General features: G+C 49.5%; 21 non-coding genes across 21 annotated transcripts; 14 read left to right on the plus strand and 7 right to left on the minus strand.

Annotated features, from left to right (window-relative positions):
* The first annotated feature begins 1,494 nt into the window (after positions 1–1,494).
* On the plus strand, positions 1,495–1,566 carry Trnap-ugg (transfer RNA proline (anticodon UGG)). Its single transcript has one exon. It is a non-coding gene; the product is annotated as a tRNA-Pro (tRNA).
* Positions 1,567–2,167: 601 nt separating this feature from the next.
* Positions 2,168–2,240, minus strand: Trnav-uac (transfer RNA valine (anticodon UAC)). Its single transcript has one exon. It is a non-coding gene; the product is annotated as a tRNA-Val (tRNA).
* A 235-nt stretch (positions 2,241–2,475) lies between these two features.
* On the plus strand, positions 2,476–2,547 carry Trnap-cgg (transfer RNA proline (anticodon CGG)). Its single transcript has one exon. It is a non-coding gene; the product is annotated as a tRNA-Pro (tRNA).
* Positions 2,548–4,191: 1,644 nt separating this feature from the next.
* Positions 4,192–4,263, plus strand: Trnap-ugg (transfer RNA proline (anticodon UGG)). Its single transcript has one exon. It is a non-coding gene; the product is annotated as a tRNA-Pro (tRNA).
* A 602-nt stretch (positions 4,264–4,865) lies between these two features.
* Trnav-uac (transfer RNA valine (anticodon UAC)) lies at positions 4,866–4,938 on the minus strand. Its single transcript has one exon. It is a non-coding gene; the product is annotated as a tRNA-Val (tRNA).
* A 235-nt stretch (positions 4,939–5,173) lies between these two features.
* Positions 5,174–5,245, plus strand: Trnap-cgg (transfer RNA proline (anticodon CGG)). The gene has a single exon. It is a non-coding gene; the product is annotated as a tRNA-Pro (tRNA).
* A 1,643-nt stretch (positions 5,246–6,888) lies between these two features.
* Positions 6,889–6,960, plus strand: Trnap-ugg (transfer RNA proline (anticodon UGG)). Its single transcript has one exon. It is a non-coding gene; the product is annotated as a tRNA-Pro (tRNA).
* A 601-nt stretch (positions 6,961–7,561) lies between these two features.
* Positions 7,562–7,634, minus strand: Trnav-uac (transfer RNA valine (anticodon UAC)). The gene has a single exon. It is a non-coding gene; the product is annotated as a tRNA-Val (tRNA).
* A 235-nt stretch (positions 7,635–7,869) lies between these two features.
* Positions 7,870–7,941, plus strand: Trnap-cgg (transfer RNA proline (anticodon CGG)). Its single transcript has one exon. It is a non-coding gene; the product is annotated as a tRNA-Pro (tRNA).
* Positions 7,942–9,585: 1,644 nt separating this feature from the next.
* Trnap-ugg (transfer RNA proline (anticodon UGG)) lies at positions 9,586–9,657 on the plus strand. The gene has a single exon. It is a non-coding gene; the product is annotated as a tRNA-Pro (tRNA).
* Positions 9,658–10,259: 602 nt separating this feature from the next.
* On the minus strand, positions 10,260–10,332 carry Trnav-uac (transfer RNA valine (anticodon UAC)). Its single transcript has one exon. It is a non-coding gene; the product is annotated as a tRNA-Val (tRNA).
* Positions 10,333–10,567: 235 nt separating this feature from the next.
* Trnap-cgg (transfer RNA proline (anticodon CGG)) lies at positions 10,568–10,639 on the plus strand. The gene has a single exon. It is a non-coding gene; the product is annotated as a tRNA-Pro (tRNA).
* A 1,643-nt stretch (positions 10,640–12,282) lies between these two features.
* Trnap-ugg (transfer RNA proline (anticodon UGG)) lies at positions 12,283–12,354 on the plus strand. The gene has a single exon. It is a non-coding gene; the product is annotated as a tRNA-Pro (tRNA).
* A 602-nt stretch (positions 12,355–12,956) lies between these two features.
* Positions 12,957–13,029, minus strand: Trnav-uac (transfer RNA valine (anticodon UAC)). Its single transcript has one exon. It is a non-coding gene; the product is annotated as a tRNA-Val (tRNA).
* A 235-nt stretch (positions 13,030–13,264) lies between these two features.
* Positions 13,265–13,336, plus strand: Trnap-cgg (transfer RNA proline (anticodon CGG)). The gene has a single exon. It is a non-coding gene; the product is annotated as a tRNA-Pro (tRNA).
* Positions 13,337–14,979: 1,643 nt separating this feature from the next.
* Trnap-ugg (transfer RNA proline (anticodon UGG)) lies at positions 14,980–15,051 on the plus strand. The gene has a single exon. It is a non-coding gene; the product is annotated as a tRNA-Pro (tRNA).
* A 601-nt stretch (positions 15,052–15,652) lies between these two features.
* On the minus strand, positions 15,653–15,725 carry Trnav-uac (transfer RNA valine (anticodon UAC)). Its single transcript has one exon. It is a non-coding gene; the product is annotated as a tRNA-Val (tRNA).
* A 235-nt stretch (positions 15,726–15,960) lies between these two features.
* Trnap-cgg (transfer RNA proline (anticodon CGG)) lies at positions 15,961–16,032 on the plus strand. Its single transcript has one exon. It is a non-coding gene; the product is annotated as a tRNA-Pro (tRNA).
* Positions 16,033–17,676: 1,644 nt separating this feature from the next.
* Trnap-ugg (transfer RNA proline (anticodon UGG)) lies at positions 17,677–17,748 on the plus strand. The gene has a single exon. It is a non-coding gene; the product is annotated as a tRNA-Pro (tRNA).
* A 601-nt stretch (positions 17,749–18,349) lies between these two features.
* Positions 18,350–18,422, minus strand: Trnav-uac (transfer RNA valine (anticodon UAC)). The gene has a single exon. It is a non-coding gene; the product is annotated as a tRNA-Val (tRNA).
* Positions 18,423–18,657: 235 nt separating this feature from the next.
* Positions 18,658–18,729, plus strand: Trnap-cgg (transfer RNA proline (anticodon CGG)). The gene has a single exon. It is a non-coding gene; the product is annotated as a tRNA-Pro (tRNA).
* Positions 18,730–20,144: the final 1,415 nt, after the last annotated feature.

Below are 20,144 nucleotides of genomic sequence, written 5' to 3' on the forward strand. Positions count from 1 at the left end.
TTTGAAGTTGATTTAAATGGTCACAGTAGAGATCGTAGCAAGTGTCTTGCTGAGTGCGACGAAAACGGGTTTCCGCCCGCAATCGAGCCGGGGACCTTCTGCGTGTTCGGCACGGCGCCTGGGCTCGGCGGCAGCTGCTGCTCTTTCCTTCCTTACGAGATACCGTCGATTCGCGCAGTCGTTATTGCAAAAGATGTCACCAAAGGCAATCGCTTCGATAGCGGCACTTTGCCTGGGCTCGGCGGCAGCTCTACATGGAGGCACCAGCAGCCCAGCCAGGCCGCCGCCGCCACCGGTGCGCCACAGCGCAAGGAGCCGGCGGCCGCCCTGCAATGCCCCTGTTGCTGCATATTCCACCCGCCCCATATCCTCTCCATGTCTGACTCACTACCCCAAATGACACTGCAGTCGACGTGCTTATTACTATCGCTTTTGGAAGAACCAAGGCGCAGTATTCTAGTGTCGAACCGGTACTGCAAATTGGGATTAAGCAAAAATTTATTGTGTGGTCGAGCGACAGCCTCGGCTCGCTCTTCCTACATGATCGCTTCTTGTGCGGAATAATTCCTAGCTCGCCGATGGCTTCGGAGTTGGTCTTCTCGAAGTTTTGCTTTCGCACTGCATTCCACAATCTTTTCGTTATGAGTTGTGTGCTTCGGTTTCCCGACTTTCTTGTGTTTAGTGCGTTTGGCTTCTCTTTACCCTTAGCCACCGCTTGTCGAAATTTCCACACTATCATCTGTCGATCTGCAGAGCTCGATGAAGGCATCGCGGCCGTTCCTGAGCTCGTGGAACGGTCGAATCTGTAGTTGTTTCCAGATCTCTCCCACACAACGGACTCCCAGAAGCTTGGATTACAGAAGTACGCCACTACTCCAAGCCGGAGATTCACGATTGAAAGCAGAATGACATGAGCTACACGCAGCTCCGATTTTTTTTTTTTTTTGTGTCTGACCTACTTTGAAAGACATTGTAGTCGATTTTCTTACTACTATCGCTGTTGGAAACCAGGTGATAACCGCACAGTATTTTAGAGACGATCAGGTAATGAAAATTTAGAATAAGTAAAACAGTATCAAAAGAAGTTGTGTGGTGGAGCAGCACATGCAATTCACGCTTCCTAGATAATCGTTACTGCATAGAATAATTCTTTTGTCTGCGGCGTCTTCAGTATCCGTCTTCTGGAAATTTTGCTTGCAGTATATTTTGCAATCTTTTCGTTATGAGTTGGTGCTTGGTTTCCCGATGTTCTTTTGTTTAGTGCATTCGCCTCCTCTTAACCCTGAGAAAGCACATACCGAAACTGAGGCACTGCCGGCTGTTCATAAGCAGTGCTCGATGAAGTTATTTCACTTTTTATTCGTTGCCTTTAATATTCTTCTCAACAGTGGTGAGTGCTGCCTGCAGAAAGCGTTTATCTTGCGAATTCGCGTGAAAGTTTGTGTTCCCTGTGAGGCCCACTACTTGGGATTAACTTGACTGCTCCAGCCAGGTGGCTCGTTGGTCTAGGGGTATGATTCCTGCTTTGGGTGCAGGAGGTCCCGGGTTCAAATCCCGGACGAGCCCTGCCATTTTGACCGTGCTGAAGCGTAGGTGGAACTCAGCCCCGGTTGCAGCTCCTCAATGAAGAGTAGATGCCTGTTATAGCACGTGGATATAACAAGAATGCGGCGCCAGTAAAGTACGTAGGTGTAATTCGGCAGAAAGGCAGACGGTAATTTTGCATGCAACGGAAAACAAGGTTGTCTTTGCGGGATATGTGCACCGTGAGTGGAGATTCAGCTTAATTGTGCGACAGTCTACCCTCATCTTACTAGCGACGGCAACAACCAAGGGGTGGCATGTAAGATTGAGCGTGGCTAAGAGTTTCTCATTATTAGTTAGCATCACACTTTGACAGAGCTGTGACAAGGCGAGTAGGGTGAGCTCAGGAAAGCCAGTAGCAAGCGCACTTGAAGTAGCCCTGAAGAACCGGATTATAAATTTTGCCAGCCATAATGGAGCTAGGGGCGTTCTCAGTTACCAAATACCGGTGCAATAAGAGAGCTACAGTATTTGACAGTAAAATGACGCCCTATCCGTCTAGCATACAACATTGCTTGTCTCTGCATACGCGGACGTGAGGTCATCTCGGAAATGAAATCCGAAATATAGATTAAAATTGTTGTGTTCCCGCCCGGCATCGAACCGGGCACCTTCTGCGTGTAAAGCAGACGTGATAACCGCTACACCACGGAAACGACGGTTCTTTTCATGTACCACCCGGAGACTCGTAATAGCAACAGTTTTTCTTCTGTGTTAGCAAGGGCATCGGCTACGAGCTCCCTCCGATTCGTGAAGTTCCTGCAGTAAAAGACGTCGGTGAAAACAATCCAACCGCGACAGACAGGGAGAACGCTGGCTGAGCTGCAGCCCTACATGGTGAGACCATCAAAGGTGGCGTCATTCACATGCAGTGCGTTTTCGGAACGAATAGGCTCGTTGGTCTAGGGGTATGATTCCTGCTTCGGGTGCAGGAGGTCCCGGGTTCAAATCCCGGACGAGCCCTTGCGTTTTGTACAACGGTGTGGTAACAAATCGCATGGCGGCGGCTGTTTCGCGCATTTCCAGGCCTCCAAGTCAGCGCTAAAATCCGACAACCAGTTCTGAAACCGTTTCATGTTTCATTTGAGCCATGTGCACCCTGCTGATGGAACGTTTGAAGTTGATTTAAATGGTCACAGTAGAGATCGTAGCAAGTGTCTTGCTGAGTGCGACGAAAACGGGTTTCCGCCCGCAATCGAGCCGGGGACCTTCTGCGTGTTCGGCACGGCGCCTGGGCTCGGCGGCAGCTGCTGCTCTTTCCTTCCTTACGAGATACCGTCGATTCGCGCAGTCGTTATTGCAAAAGATGTCACCAAAGGCAATCGCTTCGATAGCGGCACTTTGCCTGGGCTCGGCGGCAGCTCTACATGGAGGCACCAGCAGCCCAGCCAGGCCGCCGCCGCCACCGGTGCGCCACAGCGCAAGGAGCCGGCGGCCGCCCTGCAATGCCCCTGTTGCTGCATATTCCACCCGCCCCATATCCTCTCCATGTCTGACTCACTACCCCAAATGACACTGCAGTCGACGTGCTTATTACTATCGCTTTTGGAAGAACCAAGGCGCAGTATTCTAGTGTCGAACCGGTACTGCAAATTGGGATTAAGCAAAAATTTATTGTGTGGTCGAGCGACAGCCTCGGCTCGCTCTTCCTACATGATCGCTTCTTGTGCGGAATAATTCCTAGCTCGCCGATGGCTTCGGAGTTGGTCTTCTCGAAGTTTTGCTTTCGCACTGCATTCCACAATCTTTTCGTTATGAGTTGTGTGCTTCGGTTTCCCGACTTTCTTGTGTTTAGTGCGTTTGGCTTCTCTTTACCCTTAGCCACCGCTTGTCGAAATTTCCACACTATCATCTGTCGATCTGCAGAGCTCGATGAAGGCATCGCGGCCGTTCCTGAGCTCGTGGAACGGTCGAATCTGTAGTTGTTTCCAGATCTCTCCCACACAACGGACTCCCAGAAGCTTGGATTACAGAAGTACGCCACTACTCCAAGCCGGAGATTCACGATTGAAAGCAGAATGACATGAGCTACACGCAGCTCCGATTTTTTTTTTTTTTTGTGTCTGACCTACTTTGAAAGACATTGTAGTCGATTTTCTTACTACTATCGCTGTTGGAAACCAGGTGATAACCGCACAGTATTTTAGAGACGATCAGGTAATGAAAATTTAGAATAAGTAAAACAGTATCAAAAGAAGTTGTGTGGTGGAGCAGCACATGCAATTCACGCTTCCTAGATAATCGTTACTGCATAGAATAATTCTTTTGTCTGCGGCGTCTTCAGTATCCGTCTTCTGGAAATTTTGCTTGCAGTATATTTTGCAATCTTTTCGTTATGAGTTGGTGCTTGGTTTCCCGATGTTCTTTTGTTTAGTGCATTCGCCTCCTCTTAACCCTGAGAAAGCACATACCGAAACTGAGGCACTGCCGGCTGTTCATAAGCAGTGCTCGATGAAGTTATTTCACTTTTTATTCGTTGCCTTTAATATTCTTCTCAACAGTGGTGAGTGCTGCCTGCAGAAAGCGTTTATCTTGCGAATTCGCGTGAAAGTTTGTGTTCCCTGTGAGGCCCACTACTTGGGATTAACTTGACTGCTCCAGCCAGGTGGCTCGTTGGTCTAGGGGTATGATTCCTGCTTTGGGTGCAGGAGGTCCCGGGTTCAAATCCCGGACGAGCCCTGCCATTTTGACCGTGCTGAAGCGTAGGTGGAACTCAGCCCCGGTTGCAGCTCCTCAATGAAGAGTAGATGCCTGTTATAGCACGTGGATATAACAAGAATGCGGCGCCAGTAAAGTACGTAGGTGTAATTCGGCAGAAAGGCAGACGGTAATTTTGCATGCAACGGAAAACAAGGTTGTCTTTGCGGGATATGTGCACCGTGAGTGGAGATTCAGCTTAATTGTGCGACAGTCTACCCTCATCTTACTAGCGACGGCAACAACCAAGGGGTGGCATGTAAGATTGAGCGTGGCTAAGAGTTTCTCATTATTAGTTAGCATCACACTTTGACAGAGCTGTGACAAGGCGAGTAGGGTGAGCTCAGGAAAGCCAGTAGCAAGCGCACTTGAAGTAGCCCTGAAGAACCGGATTATAAATTTTGCCAGCCATAATGGAGCTAGGGGCGTTCTCAGTTACCAAATACCGGTGCAATAAGAGAGCTACAGTATTTGACAGTAAAATGACGCCCTATCCGTCTAGCATACAACATTGCTTGTCTCTGCATACGCGGACGTGAGGTCATCTCGGAAATGAAATCCGAAATATAGATTAAAATTGATTGTGTTCCCGCCCGGCATCGAACCGGGCACCTTCTGCGTGTAAAGCAGACGTGATAACCGCTACACCACGGAAACGACGGTTCTTTTCATGTACCACCCGGAGACTCGTAATAGCAACAGTTTTTCTTCTGTGTTAGCAAGGGCATCGGCTACGAGCTCCCTCCGATTCGTGAAGTTCCTGCAGTAAAAGACGTCGATGAAAACAATCCAACCGCGACAGACAGGGAGAACGCTGGCTGAGCTGCAGCCCTACATGGTGAGACCATCAAAGGTGGCGTCATTCACATGCAGTGCGTTTTCGGAACGAATAGGCTCGTTGGTTTAGGGGTATGATTCCTGCTTCGGGTGCAGGAGGTCCCGGGTTCAAATCCCGGACGAGCCCTTGCGTTTTGTACAACGGTGTGGTAACAAATCGCATGGCGGCGGCTGTTTCGCGCATTTCCAGGCCTCCAAGTCAGCGCTAAAATCCGACAACCAGTTCTGAAACCGTTTCATGTTTCATTTGAGCCATGTGCACCCTGCTGATGGAACGTTTGAAGTTGATTTAAATGGTCACAGTAGAGATCGTAGCAAGTGTCTTGCTGAGTGCGACGAAAACGGGTTTCCGCCCGCAATCGAGCCGGGGACCTTCTGCGTGTTCGGCACGGCGCCTGGGCTCGGCGGCAGCTGCTGCTCTTTCCTTCCTTACGAGATACCGTCGATTCGCGCAGTCGTTATTGCAAAAGATGTCACCAAAGGCAATCGCTTCGATAGCGGCACTTTGCCTGGGCTCGGCGGCAGCTCTACATGGAGGCACCAGCAGCCCAGCCAGGCCGCCGCCGCCACCGGTGCGCCACAGCGCAAGGAGCCGGCGGCCGCCCTGCAATGCCCCTGTTGTTGCATATTCCACCCGCCCCATATCCTCTCCATGTCTGACTCACTACCCCAAATGACACTGCAGTCGACGTGCTTATTACTATCGCTTTTGGAAGAACCAAGGCGCAGTATTCTAGTGTCGAACCGGTACTGCAAATTGGGATTAAGCAAAAATTTATTGTGTGGTCGAGCGACAGCCTCGGCTCGCTCTTCCTACATGATCGCTTCTTGTGCGCAATAATTCCTAGCTCGCCGATGGCTTCGGAGTTGGTCTTCTCGAAGTTTTGCTTTCGCACTGCATTCCACAATCTTTTCGTTATGAGTTGTGTGCTTCGGTTTCCCGACTTTCTTGTGTTTAGTGCGTTTGGCTTCTCTTTACCCTTAGCCACCGCTTGTCGAAATTTCCACACTATCATCTGTCGATCTGCAGAGCTCGATGAAGGCATCGCGGCCGTTCCTGAGCTCGTGGAACGGTCGAATCTGTAGTTGTTTCCAGATCTCTCCCACACAACGGACTCCCAGAAGCTTGGATTACAGAAGTACGCCACTACTCCCAGCCGGAGATTCACGATTGAAAGCAGAATGACATGAGCTACACGCAGCTCCGATTTTTTTTTTTTTTGTGTCTGACCTACTTTGAAAGACATTGTAGTCGATTTTCTTACTACTATCGCTGTTGGAAACCAGGTGATAACCGCACAGTATTTTAGAGACGATCAGGTAATGAAAATTTAGAATAAGTAAAACAGTATCAAAAGAAGTTGTGTGGTGGAGCAGCACATGCAATTCACGCTTCCTAGATAATCGTTACTGCATAGAATAATTCTTTTGTCTGCGGCGTCTTCAGTATCCGTCTTCTGGAAATTTTGCTTGCAGTATATTTTGCAATCTTTTCGTTATGAGTTGGTGCTTGGTTTCCCGATGTTCTTTTGTTTAGTGCATTCGCCTCCTCTTAACCCTGAGAAAGCACATACCGAAACTGAGGCACTGCCGGCTGTTCATAAGCAGTGCTCGATGAAGTTATTTCGCTTTTTATTCGTTGCCTTTAATATTCTTCTCAACAGTGGTGAGTGCTGCCTGCAGAAAGCGTTTATCTTGCGAATTCGCGTGAAAGTTTGTGTTCCCTGTGAGGCCCACTACTTGGGATTAACTTGACTGCTCCAGCCAGGTGGCTCGTTGGTCTAGGGGTATGATTCCTGCTTTGGGTGCAGGAGGTCCCGGGTTCAAATCCCGGACGAGCCCTGCCATTTTGACCGTGCTGAAGCGTAGGTGGAACTCAGCCCCGGTTGCAGCTCCTCAATGAAGAGTAGATGCCTGTTATAGCACGTGGATATAACAAGAATGCGGCGCCAGTAAAGTACGTAGGTGTAATTCGGCAGAAAGGCAGACGGTAATTTTGCATGCAACGGAAAACAAGGTTGTCTTTGCGGGATATGTGCACCGTGAGTGGAGATTCAGCTTAATTGTGCGACAGTCTACCCTCATCTTACTAGCGACGGCAACAACCAAGGGGTGGCATGTAAGATTGAGCGTGGCTAAGAGTTTCTCATTATTAGTTAGCATCACACTTTGACAGAGCTGTGACAAGGCGAGTAGGGTGAGCTCAGGAAAGCCAGTAGCAAGCGCACTTGAAGTAGCCCTGAAGAACCGGATTATAAATTTTGCCAGCCATAATGGAGCTAGGGGCGTTCTCAGTTACCAAATACCGGTGCAATAAGAGAGCTACAGTATTTGACAGTAAAATGACGCCCTATCCGTCTAGCATACAACATTGCTTGTCTCTGCATACGCGGACGTGAGGTCATCTCGGAAATGAAATCCGAAATATAGATTAAAATTGTTGTGTTCCCGCCCGGCATCGAACCGGGCACCTTCTGCGTGTAAAGCAGACGTGATAACCGCTACACCACGGAAACGACGGTTCTTTTCATGTACCACCCGGAGACTCGTAATAGCAACAGTTTTTCTTCTGTGTTAGCAAGGGCATCGGCTACGAGCTCCCTCCGATTCGTGAAGTTCCTGCAGTAAAAGACGTCGGTGAAAACAATCCAACCGCGACAGACAGGGAGAACGCTGGCTGAGCTGCAGCCCTACATGGTGAGACCATCAAAGGTGGCGTCATTCACATGCAGTGCGTTTTCGGAACGAATAGGCTCGTTGGTCTAGGGGTATGATTCCTGCTTCGGGTGCAGGAGGTCCCGGGTTCAAATCCCGGACGAGCCCTTGCGTTTTGTACAACGGTGTGGTAACAAATCGCATGGCGGCGGCTGTTTCGCGCATTTCCAGGCCTCCAAGTCAGCGCTAAAATCCGACAACCAGTTCTGAAACCGTTTCATGTTTCATTTGAGCCATGTGCACCCTGCTGATGGAACGTTTGAAGTTGATTTAAATGGTCACAGTAGAGATCGTAGCAAGTGTCTTGCTGAGTGCGACGAAAACGGGTTTCCGCCCGCAATCGAGCCGGGGACCTTCTGCGTGTTCGGCACGGCGCCTGGGCTCGGCGGCAGCTGCTGCTCTTTCCTTCCTTACGAGATACCGTCGATTCGCGCAGTCGTTATTGCAAAAGATGTCACCAAAGGCAATCGCTTCGATAGCGGCACTTTGCCTGGGCTCGGCGGCAGCTCTACATGGAGGCACCAGCAGCCCAGCCAGGCCGCCGCCGCCACCGGTGCGCCACAGCGCAAGGAGCCGGCGGCCGCCCTGCAATGCCCCTGTTGCTGCATATTCCACCCGCCCCATATCCTCTCCATGTCTGACTCACTACCCCAAATGACACTGCAGTCGACGTGCTTATTACTATCGCTTTTGGAAGAACCAAGGCGCAGTATTCTAGTGTCGAACCGGTACTGCAAATTGGGATTAAGCAAAAATTTATTGTGTGGTCGAGCGACAGCCTCGGCTCGCTCTTCCTACATGATCGCTTCTTGTGCGGAATAATTCCTAGCTCGCCGATGGCTTCGGAGTTGGTCTTCTCGAAGTTTTGCTTTCGCACTGCATTCCACAATCTTTTCGTTATGAGTTGTGTGCTTCGGTTTCCCGACTTTCTTGTGTTTAGTGCGTTTGGCTTCTCTTTACCCTTAGCCACCGCTTGTCGAAATTTCCACACTATCATCTGTCGATCTGCAGAGCTCGATGAAGGCATCGCGGCCGTTCCTGAGCTCGTGGAACGGTCGAATCTGTAGTTGTTTCCAGATCTCTCCCACACAACGGACTCCCAGAAGCTTGGATTACAGAAGTACGCCACTACTCCAAGCCGGAGATTCACGATTGAAAGCAGAATGACATGAGCTACACGCAGCTCCGATTTTTTTTTTTTTTTGTGTCTGACCTACTTTGAAAGACATTGTAGTCGATTTTCTTACTACTATCGCTGTTGGAAACCAGGTGATAACCGCACAGTATTTTAGAGACGATCAGGTAATGAAAATTTAGAATAAGTAAAACAGTATCAAAAGAAGTTGTGTGGTGGAGCAGCACATGCAATTCACGCTTCCTAGATAATCGTTACTGCATAGAATAATTCTTTTGTCTGCGGCGTCTTCAGTATCCGTCTTCTGGAAATTTTGCTTGCAGTATATTTTGCAATCTTTTCGTTATGAGTTGGTGCTTGGTTTCCCGATGTTCTTTTGTTTAGTGCATTCGCCTCCTCTTAACCCTGAGAAAGCACATACCGAAACTGAGGCACTGCCGGCTGTTCATAAGCAGTGCTCGATGAAGTTATTTCACTTTTTATTCGTTGCCTTTAATATTCTTCTCAACAGTGGTGAGTGCTGCCTGCAGAAAGCGTTTATCTTGCGAATTCGCGTGAAAGTTTGTGTTCCCTGTGAGGCCCACTACTTGGGATTAACTTGACTGCTCCAGCCAGGTGGCTCGTTGGTCTAGGGGTATGATTCCTGCTTTGGGTGCAGGAGGTCCCGGGTTCAAATCCCGGACGAGCCCTGCCATTTTGACCGTGCTGAAGCGTAGGTGGAACTCAGCCCCGGTTGCAGCTCCTCAATGAAGAGTAGATGCCTGTTATAGCACGTGGATATAACAAGAATGCGGCGCCAGTAAAGTACGTAGGTGTAATTCGGCAGAAAGGCAGACGGTAATTTTGCATGCAACGGAAAACAAGGTTGTCTTTGCGGGATATGTGCACCGTGAGTGGAGATTCAGCTTAATTGTGCGACAGTCTACCCTCATCTTACTAGCGACGGCAACAACCAAGGGGTGGCATGTAAGATTGAGCGTGGCTAAGAGTTTCTCATTATTAGTTAGCATCACACTTTGACAGAGCTGTGACAAGGCGAGTAGGGTGAGCTCAGGAAAGCCAGTAGCAAGCGCACTTGAAGTAGCCCTGAAGAACCGGATTATAAATTTTGCCAGCCATAATGGAGCTAGGGGCGTTCTCAGTTACCAAATACCGGTGCAATAAGAGAGCTACAGTATTTGACAGTAAAATGACGCCCTATCCGTCTAGCATACAACATTGCTTGTCTCTGCATACGCGGACGTGAGGTCATCTCGGAAATGAAATCCGAAATATAGATTAAAATTGATTGTGTTCCCGCCCGGCATCGAACCGGGCACCTTCTGCGTGTAAAGCAGACGTGATAACCGCTACACCACGGAAACGACGGTTCTTTTCATGTACCACCCGGAGACTCGTAATAGCAACAGTTTTTCTTCTGTGTTAGCAAGGGCATCGGCTACGAGCTCCCTCCGATTCGTGAAGTTCCTGCAGTAAAAGACGTCGATGAAAACAATCCAACCGCGACAGACAGGGAGAACGCTGGCTGAGCTGCAGCCCTACATGGTGAGACCATCAAAGGTGGCGTCATTCACATGCAGTGCGTTTTCGGAACGAATAGGCTCGTTGGTTTAGGGGTATGATTCCTGCTTCGGGTGCAGGAGGTCCCGGGTTCAAATCCCGGACGAGCCCTTGCGTTTTGTACAACGGTGTGGTAACAAATCGCATGGCGGCGGCTGTTTCGCGCATTTCCAGGCCTCCAAGTCAGCGCTAAAATCCGACAACCAGTTCTGAAACCGTTTCATGTTTCATTTGAGCCATGTGCACCCTGCTGATGGAACGTTTGAAGTTGATTTAAATGGTCACAGTAGAGATCGTAGCAAGTGTCTTGCTGAGTGCGACGAAAACGGGTTTCCGCCCGCAATCGAGCCGGGGACCTTCTGCGTGTTCGGCACGGCGCCTGGGCTCGGCGGCAGCTGCTGCTCTTTCCTTCCTTACGAGATACCGTCGATTCGCGCAGTCGTTATTGCAAAAGATGTCACCAAAGGCAATCGCTTCGATAGCGGCACTTTGCCTGGGCTCGGCGGCAGCTCTACATGGAGGCACCAGCAGCCCAGCCAGGCCGCCGCCGCCACCGGTGCGCCACAGCGCAAGGAGCCGGCGGCCGCCCTGCAATGCCCCTGTTGTTGCATATTCCACCCGCCCCATATCCTCTCCATGTCTGACTCACTACCCCAAATGACACTGCAGTCGACGTGCTTATTACTATCGCTTTTGGAAGAACCAAGGCGCAGTATTCTAGTGTCGAACCGGTACTGCAAATTGGGATTAAGCAAAAATTTATTGTGTGGTCGAGCGACAGCCTCGGCTCGCTCTTCCTACATGATCGCTTCTTGTGCGCAATAATTCCTAGCTCGCCGATGGCTTCGGAGTTGGTCTTCTCGAAGTTTTGCTTTCGCACTGCATTCCACAATCTTTTCGTTATGAGTTGTGTGCTTCGGTTTCCCGACTTTCTTGTGTTTAGTGCGTTTGGCTTCTCTTTACCCTTAGCCACCGCTTGTCGAAATTTCCACACTATCATCTGTCGATCTGCAGAGCTCGATGAAGGCATCGCGGCCGTTCCTGAGCTCGTGGAACGGTCGAATCTGTAGTTGTTTCCAGATCTCTCCCACACAACGGACTCCCAGAAGCTTGGATTACAGAAGTACGCCACTACTCCCAGCCGGAGATTCACGATTGAAAGCAGAATGACATGAGCTACACGCAGCTCCGATTTTTTTTTTTTTTGTGTCTGACCTACTTTGAAAGACATTGTAGTCGATTTTCTTACTACTATCGCTGTTGGAAACCAGGTGATAACCGCACAGTATTTTAGAGACGATCAGGTAATGAAAATTTAGAATAAGTAAAACAGTATCAAAAGAAGTTGTGTGGTGGAGCAGCACATGCAATTCACGCTTCCTAGATAATCGTTACTGCATAGAATAATTCTTTTGTCTGCGGCGTCTTCAGTATCCGTCTTCTGGAAATTTTGCTTGCAGTATATTTTGCAATCTTTTCGTTATGAGTTGGTGCTTGGTTTCCCGATGTTCTTTTGTTTAGTGCATTCGCCTCCTCTTAACCCTGAGAAAGCACATACCGAAACTGAGGCACTGCCGGCTGTTCATAAGCAGTGCTCGATGAAGTTATTTCGCTTTTTATTCGTTGCCTTTAATATTCTTCTCAACAGTGGTGAGTGCTGCCTGCAGAAAGCGTTTATCTTGCGAATTCGCGTGAAAGTTTGTGTTCCCTGTGAGGCCCACTACTTGGGATTAACTTGACTGCTCCAGCCAGGTGGCTCGTTGGTCTAGGGGTATGATTCCTGCTTTGGGTGCAGGAGGTCCCGGGTTCAAATCCCGGACGAGCCCTGCCATTTTGACCGTGCTGAAGCGTAGGTGGAACTCAGCCCCGGTTGCAGCTCCTCAATGAAGAGTAGATGCCTGTTATAGCACGTGGATATAACAAGAATGCGGCGCCAGTAAAGTACGTAGGTGTAATTCGGTAGAAAGGCAGACGGTAATTTTGCATGCAACGGAAAACAAGGTTGTCTTTGCGGGATATGTGCACCGTGAGTGGAGATTCAGCTTAATTGTGCGACAGTCTACCCTCATCTTACTAGCGACGGCAACAACCAAGGGGTGGCATGTAAGATTGAGCGTGGCTAAGAGTTTCTCATTATTAGTTAGCATCACACTTTGACAGAGCTGTGACAAGGCGAGTAGGGTGAGCTCAGGAAAGCCAGTAGCAAGCGCACTTGAAGTAGCCCTGAAGAACCGGATTATAAATTTTGCCAGCCATAATGGAGCTAGGGGCGTTCTCAGTTACCAAATACCGGTGCAATAAGAGAGCTACAGTATTTGACAGTAAAATGACGCCCTATCCGTCTAGCATACAACATTGCTTGTCTCTGCATACGCGGACGTGAGGTCATCTCGGAAATGAAATCCGAAATATAGATTAAAATTGATTGTGTTCCCGCCCGGCATCGAACCGGGCACCTTCTGCGTGTAAAGCAGACGTGATAACCGCTACACCACGGAAACGACGGTTCTTTTCATGTACCACCCGGAGACTCGTAATAGCAACAGTTTTTCTTCTGTGTTAGCAAGGGCATCGGCTACGAGCTCCCTCCGATTCGTGAAGTTCCTGCAGTAAAAGACGTCGATGAAAACAATCCAACCGCGACAGACAGGGAGAACGCTGGCTGAGCTGCAGCCCTACATGGTGAGACCATCAAAGGTGGCGTCATTCACATGCAGTGCGTTTTCGGAACGAATAGGCTCGTTGGTTTAGGGGTATGATTCCTGCTTCGGGTGCAGGAGGTCCCGGGTTCAAATCCCGGACGAGCCCTTGCGTTTTGTACAACGGTGTGGTAACAAATCGCATGGCGGCGGCTGTTTCGCGCATTTCCAGGCCTCCAAGTCAGCGCTAAAATCCGACAACCAGTTCTGAAACCGTTTCATGTTTCATTTGAGCCATGTGCACCCTGCTGATGGAACGTTTGAAGTTGATTTAAATGGTCACAGTAGAGATCGTAGCAAGTGTCTTGCTGAGTGCGACGAAAACGGGTTTCCGCCCGCAATCGAGCCGGGGACCTTCTGCGTGTTCGGCACGGCGCCTGGGCTCGGCGGCAGCTGCTGCTCTTTCCTTCCTTACGAGATACCGTCGATTCGCGCAGTCGTTATTGCAAAAGATGTCACCAAAGGCAATCGCTTCGATAGCGGCACTTTGCCTGGGCTCGGCGGCAGCTCTACATGGAGGCACCAGCAGCCCAGCCAGGCCGCCGCCGCCACCGGTGCGCCACAGCGCAAGGAGCCGGCGGCCGCCCTGCAATGCCCCTGTTGTTGCATATTCCACCCGCCCCATATCCTCTCCATGTCTGACTCACTACCCCAAATGACACTGCAGTCGACGTGCTTATTACTATCGCTTTTGGAAGAACCAAGGCGCAGTATTCTAGTGTCGAACCGGTACTGCAAATTGGGATTAAGCAAAAATTTATTGTGTGGTCGAGCGACAGCCTCGGCTCGCTCTTCCTACATGATCGCTTCTTGTGCGCAATAATTCCTAGCTCGCCGATGGCTTCGGAGTTGGTCTTCTCGAAGTTTTGCTTTCGCACTGCATTCCACAATCTTTTCGTTATGAGTTGTGTGCTTCGGTTTCCCGACTTTCTTGTGTTTAGTGCGTTTGGCTTCTCTTTACCCTTAGCCACCGCTTGTCGAAATTTCCACACTATCATCTGTCGATCTGCAGAGCTCGATGAAGGCATCGCGGCCGTTCCTGAGCTCGTGGAACGGTCGAATCTGTAGTTGTTTCCAGATCTCTCCCACACAACGGACTCCCAGAAGCTTGGATTACAGAAGTACGCCACTACTCCCAGCCGGAGATTCACGATTGAAAGCAGAATGACATGAGCTACACGCAGCTCCGATTTTTTTTTTTTTTGTGTCTGACCTACTTTGAAAGACATTGTAGTCGATTTTCTTACTACTATCGCTGTTGGAAACCAGGTGATAACCGCACAGTATTTTAGAGACGATCAGGTAATGAAAATTTAGAATAAGTAAAACAGTATCAAAAGAAGTTGTGTGGTGGAGCAGCACATGCAATTCACGCTTCCTAGATAATCGTTACTGCATAGAATAATTCTTTTGTCTGCGGCGTCTTCAGTATCCGTCTTCTGGAAATTTTGCTTGCAGTATATTTTGCAATCTTTTCGTTATGAGTTGGTGCTTGGTTTCCCGATGTTCTTTTGTTTAGTGCATTCGCCTCCTCTTAACCCTGAGAAAGCACATACCGAAACTGAGGCACTGCCGGCTGTTCATAAGCAGTGCTCGATGAAGTTATTTCGCTTTTTATTCGTTGCCTTTAATATTCTTCTCAACAGTGGTGAGTGCTGCCTGCAGAAAGCGTTTATCTTGCGAATTCGCGTGAAAGTTTGTGTTCCCTGTGAGGCCCACTACTTGGGATTAACTTGACTGCTCCAGCCAGGTGGCTCGTTGGTCTAGGGGTATGATTCCTGCTTTGGGTGCAGGAGGTCCCGGGTTCAAATCCCGGACGAGCCCTGCCATTTTGACCGTGCTGAAGCGTAGGTGGAACTCAGCCCCGGTTGCAGCTCCTCAATGAAGAGTAGATGCCTGTTATAGCACGTGGATATAACAAGAATGCGGCGCCAGTAAAGTACGTAGGTGTAATTCGGTAGAAAGGCAGACGGTAATTTTGCATGCAACGGAAAACAAGGTTGTCTTTGCGGGATATGTGCACCGTGAGTGGAGATTCAGCTTAATTGTGCGACAGTCTACCCTCATCTTACTAGCGACGGCAACAACCAAGGGGTGGCATGTAAGATTGAGCGTGGCTAAGAGTTTCTCATTATTAGTTAGCATCACACTTTGACAGAGCTGTGACAAGGCGAGTAGGGTGAGCTCAGGAAAGCCAGTAGCAAGCGCACTTGAAGTAGCCCTGAAGAACCGGATTATAAATTTTGCCAGCCATAATGGAGCTAGGGGCGTTCTCAGTTACCAAATACCGGTGCAATAAGAGAGCTACAGTATTTGACAGTAAAATGACGCCCTATCCGTCTAGCATACAACATTGCTTGTCTCTGCATACGCGGACGTGAGGTCATCTCGGAAATGAAATCCGAAATATAGATTAAAATTGTTGTGTTCCCGCCCGGCATCGAACCGGGCACCTTCTGCGTGTAAAGCAGACGTGATAACCGCTACACCACGGAAACGACGGTTCTTTTCATGTACCACCCGGAGACTCGTAATAGCAACAGTTTTTCTTCTGTGTTAGCAAGGGCATCGGCTACGAGCTCCCTCCGATTCGTGAAGTTCCTGCAGTAAAAGACGTCGATGAAAACAATCCAACCGCGACAGACAGGGAGAACGCTGGCTGAGCTGCAGCCCTACATGGTGAGACCATCAAAGGTGGCGTCATTCACATGCAGTGCGTTTTCGGAACGAATAGGCTCGTTGGTTTAGGGGTATGATTCCTGCTTCGGGTGCAGGAGGTCCCGGGTTCAAATCCCGGACGAGCCCTTGCGTTTTGTACAACGGTGTGGTAACAAATCGCATGGCGGCGGCTGTTTCGCGCATTTCCAGGCCTCCAAGTCAGCGCTAAAATCCGACAACCAGTTCTGAAACCGTTTCATGTTTCATTTGAGCCATGTGCACCCTGCTGATGGAACGTTTGAAGTTGATTTAAATGGTCACAGTGGAGATCGTAGCAAGTGTCTTGCTGAGTGCGACGAAAACGGGTTTCCGCCCGCAATCGAGCCGGGGACCTTCTGCGTGTTCGGCACGGCGCCTGGGCTCGGCGGCAGCTGCTGCTCTTTCCTTCCTTACGAGATACCGTCGATTCGCGCAGTCGTTATTGCAAAAGATGTCACCAAAGGCAATCGCTTCGATAGCGGCACTTTGCCTGGGCTCGGCGGCAGCTCTACATGGAGGCACCAGCAGCCCAGCCAGGCCGCCGCCGCCACCGGTGCGCCACAGCGCAAGGAGCCGGCGGCCGCCCTGCAATGCCCCTGTTGTTGCATATTCCACCCGCCCCATATCCTCTCCATGTCTGACTCACTACCCCAAATGACACTGCAGTCGACGTGCTTATTACTATCGCTTTTGGAAGAACCAAGGCGCAGTATTCTAGTGTCGAACCGGTACTGCAAATTGGGATTAAGCAAAAATTTATTGTGTGGTCGAGCGACAGCCTCGGCTCGCTCTTCCTACATGATCGCTTCTTGTGCGGAATAATTCCTAGCTCGCCTATGGCTTCGGAGTTGGTCTTCTCGAAGTTTTGCTTTCGCACTGCATTCCACAATCTTTTCGTTATGAGTTGTGTGCTTCGGTTTCCCGACTTTCTTGTGTTTAGTGCGTTTGGCTTCTCTTAACCCTTAGCCACCGCTTGTCGAAATTTCCACACTATCATCTGTCGATCTGCAGAGCTCGATGAAGGCATCGCGGCCGTTCCTGAGCTCGTGGAACGGTCGAATCTGTAGTTGTTTCCAGATCTCTCCCACACAACGGACTCCCAGAAGCTTGGATTACAGAAGTACGCCACTACTCCCAGCCGGAGATTCACGATTGAAAGCAGAATGACATGAGCTACACGCAGCTCCGATTTTTTTTTTTTTTTGTGTCTGACCTACTTTGAAAGACATTGTAGTCGATTTTCTTACTACTATCGCTGTTGGAAACCAGGTGATAACCGCACAGTATTTTAGAGACGATCAGGTAACGAAAATTTAGAATAAGTAAAACAGTATCAAAAGAAGTTGTGTGGTGGAGCAGCACATGCAATTCACGCTTCCTAGATAATCGTTACTGCATAGAATAATTCTTTTGTCTGCGGCGTCTTCAGTATCCGTCTTCTGGAAATTTTGCTTGCAGTACATTTTGCAATCTTTTCGTTATGAGTTGGTGCTTGGTTTCCCGATGTTCTTTTGTTTAGTGCATTCGCCTCCTCTTAACCCTGAGAAAGCACATACCGAAACTGAGGCACTGCCGGCTGTTCATAAGCAGTGCTCGATGAGGTTATTTCGCTTTTTATTCGTTGCCTTTAATATTCTTCTCAACAGTGGTGAGTGCTGCCTGCAGAAAGCGTTTATCTTGCGAATTCGCGTAAAAGTTTGTGTTCCCTGTGAGGCCCACTACTTGGGATTAACTTGACAGCTCCAGCCAGGTGGCTCGTTGGTCTAGGGGTATGATTCCTGCTTTGGGTGCAGGAGGTCCCGGGTTCAAATCCCGGACGAGCCCTGCCATTTTGATCGTGCTGAAGCGTAGGTGGAACTCAGCCCCGGTTGCAGCTCCTCAATGAAGAGTAGATGCCTGTTATAGCACGTGGATATAACAAGAATGCGGCGCCAGTAAAGTACGTAGGTGTAATTCGGTAGAAAGGCAGACGGTAATTTTGCATGCAACGGAAAACAAGGTTGTCGTTGCGGGATATGTGCACCGTGAGTGGAGATTCAGCTTAATTGTGCGACAGTCTACCCTCATCTTACTAGCGACGGCAACAACCAAGGGGTGGCATGTAAGATTGATCGTGGCTAAGAGTTTCTGATTATTAGTTAGTATCACACTTTGACAGAGCTGTGACAAGGCGAGTAGGGTGAGCTCAGGAAAGCCAGTAGCAAGCGCACTTGAAGTAGCCCTGAAGAACCGGATTATAAATTTTGCCAGCCATAATGGAGCTAGGGGCGTTCTCAGTTACCAAATACCGGTGCAATAAGAGAGCTACAGTATTTGACAGTAAAATGACGCCCTATCCGTCTAGCATACAACATTGCTTGTCTCTGCATACGCGGACGTGAGGTCATCTCGGAAATGAAATCCGAAATATAGATTAAAATTGTTGTGTTCCCGCCCGGCATCGAACCGGGCACCTTCTGCGTGTAAAGCAGACGTGATAACCGCTACACCACGGAAACGACGGTTCTTTTCATGTACCACCCGGAGACTCGTAATAGCAACAGTTTTTCTTCTGTGTTAGCAAGGGCATCGGCTACGAGCTCCCTCCGATTCGTGAAGTTCCTGCAGTAAAAGACGTCGGTGAAAACAATCCAACCGCGACAGACAGGGAGAACGCTGGCTGAGCTGCAGCCCTACATGGTGAGACCATCAAAGGTGGCGTCATTCACATGCAGTGCGTTTTCGGAACGAATAGGCTCGTTGGTCTAGGGGTATGATTCCTGCTTCGGGTGCAGGAGGTCCCGGGTTCAAATCCCGGACGAGCCCTTGCGTTTTGTACAACGGTGTGGTAACAAATCGCATGGCGGCGGCTGTTTCGCGCATTTCCAGGCCTCCAAGTCAGCGCTAAAATCCGACAACCAGTTCTGAAACCGTTTCATGTTTCATTTGAGCCATGTGCACCCTGCTGATGGAACGTTTGAAGTTGATTTAAATGGTCACAGTAGAGATCGTAGCAAGTGTCTTGCTGAGTGCGACGAAAACGGGTTTCCGCCCGCAATCGAGCCGGGGACCTTCTGCGTGTTCGGCACGGCGCCTGGGCTCGGCGGCAGCTGCTGCTCTTTCCTTCCTTACGAGATACCGTCGATTCGCGCAGTCGTTATTGCAAAAGATGTCACCAAAGGCAATCGCTTCGATAGCGGCACTTTGCCTGGGCTCGGCGGCAGCTCTACATGGAGGCACCAGCAGCCCAGCTAGGCCGCCGCCGCCACCGGTGCGCCACAGCGCAAGGAGCCGGCGGCCGCCCTGCAATGCCCCTGTTGCTGCATATTCCACCCGCCCCATATCCTCTCCATGTCTGACTCACTACCCCAAATGACACTGCAGTCGACGTGCTTATTACTATCGCTTTTGGAAGAACCAAGGCGCAGTATTCTAGTGTCGAACCGGTACTGCAAATTGGGATTAAGCAAAAATTTATTGTGTGGTCGAGCGACAGCCTCGGCTCGCTCTTCCTACATGATCGCTTCTTGTGCGGAATAATTCCTAGCTCGCCGATGGCTTCGGAGTTGGTCTTCTCGAAGTTTTGCTTTCGCACTGCATTCCACAATCTTTTCGTTATGAGTTGTGTGCTTCGGTTTCCCGACTTTCTTGTGTTTAGTGCGTTTGGCTTCTCTTTACCCTTAGCCACCGCTTGTCGAAATTTCCACACTATCATCTGTCGATCTGCAGAGCTCGATGAAGGCATCGCGGCCGTTCCTGAGCTCGTGGAACGGTCGAATCTGTAGTTGTTTCCAGATCTCTCCCACACAACGGACTCCCAGAAGCTTGGATTACAGAAGTACGCCACTACTCCAAGCCGGAGATTCACGATTGAAAGCAGAATGACATGAGCTACACGCAGCTCCGATTTTTTTTTTTTTTTGTGTCTGACCTACTTTGAAAGACATTGTAGTCGATTTTCTTACTACTATCGCTGTTGGAAACCAGGTGATAACCGCACAGTATTTTAGAGACGATCAGGTAATGAAAATTTAGAATAAGTAAAACAGTATCAAAAGAAGTTGTGTGGTGGAGCAGCACATGCAATTCACGCTTCCTAGATAATCGTTACTGCATAGAATAATTCTTTTGTCTGCGGCGTCTTCAGTATCCGTCTTCTGGAAATTTTGCTTGCAGTATATTTTGCAATCTTTTCGTTATGAGTTGGTGCTTGGTTTCCCGATGTTCTTTTGTTTAGTGCA

The sequence above is a fragment of the Schistocerca serialis genome, chromosome 2 (assembly GCF_023864345.2).
Source record: "Schistocerca serialis cubense isolate TAMUIC-IGC-003099 chromosome 2, iqSchSeri2.2, whole genome shotgun sequence".
Classification (NCBI taxonomy): Eukaryota; Metazoa; Arthropoda; class Insecta; order Orthoptera; family Acrididae; genus Schistocerca; species Schistocerca serialis.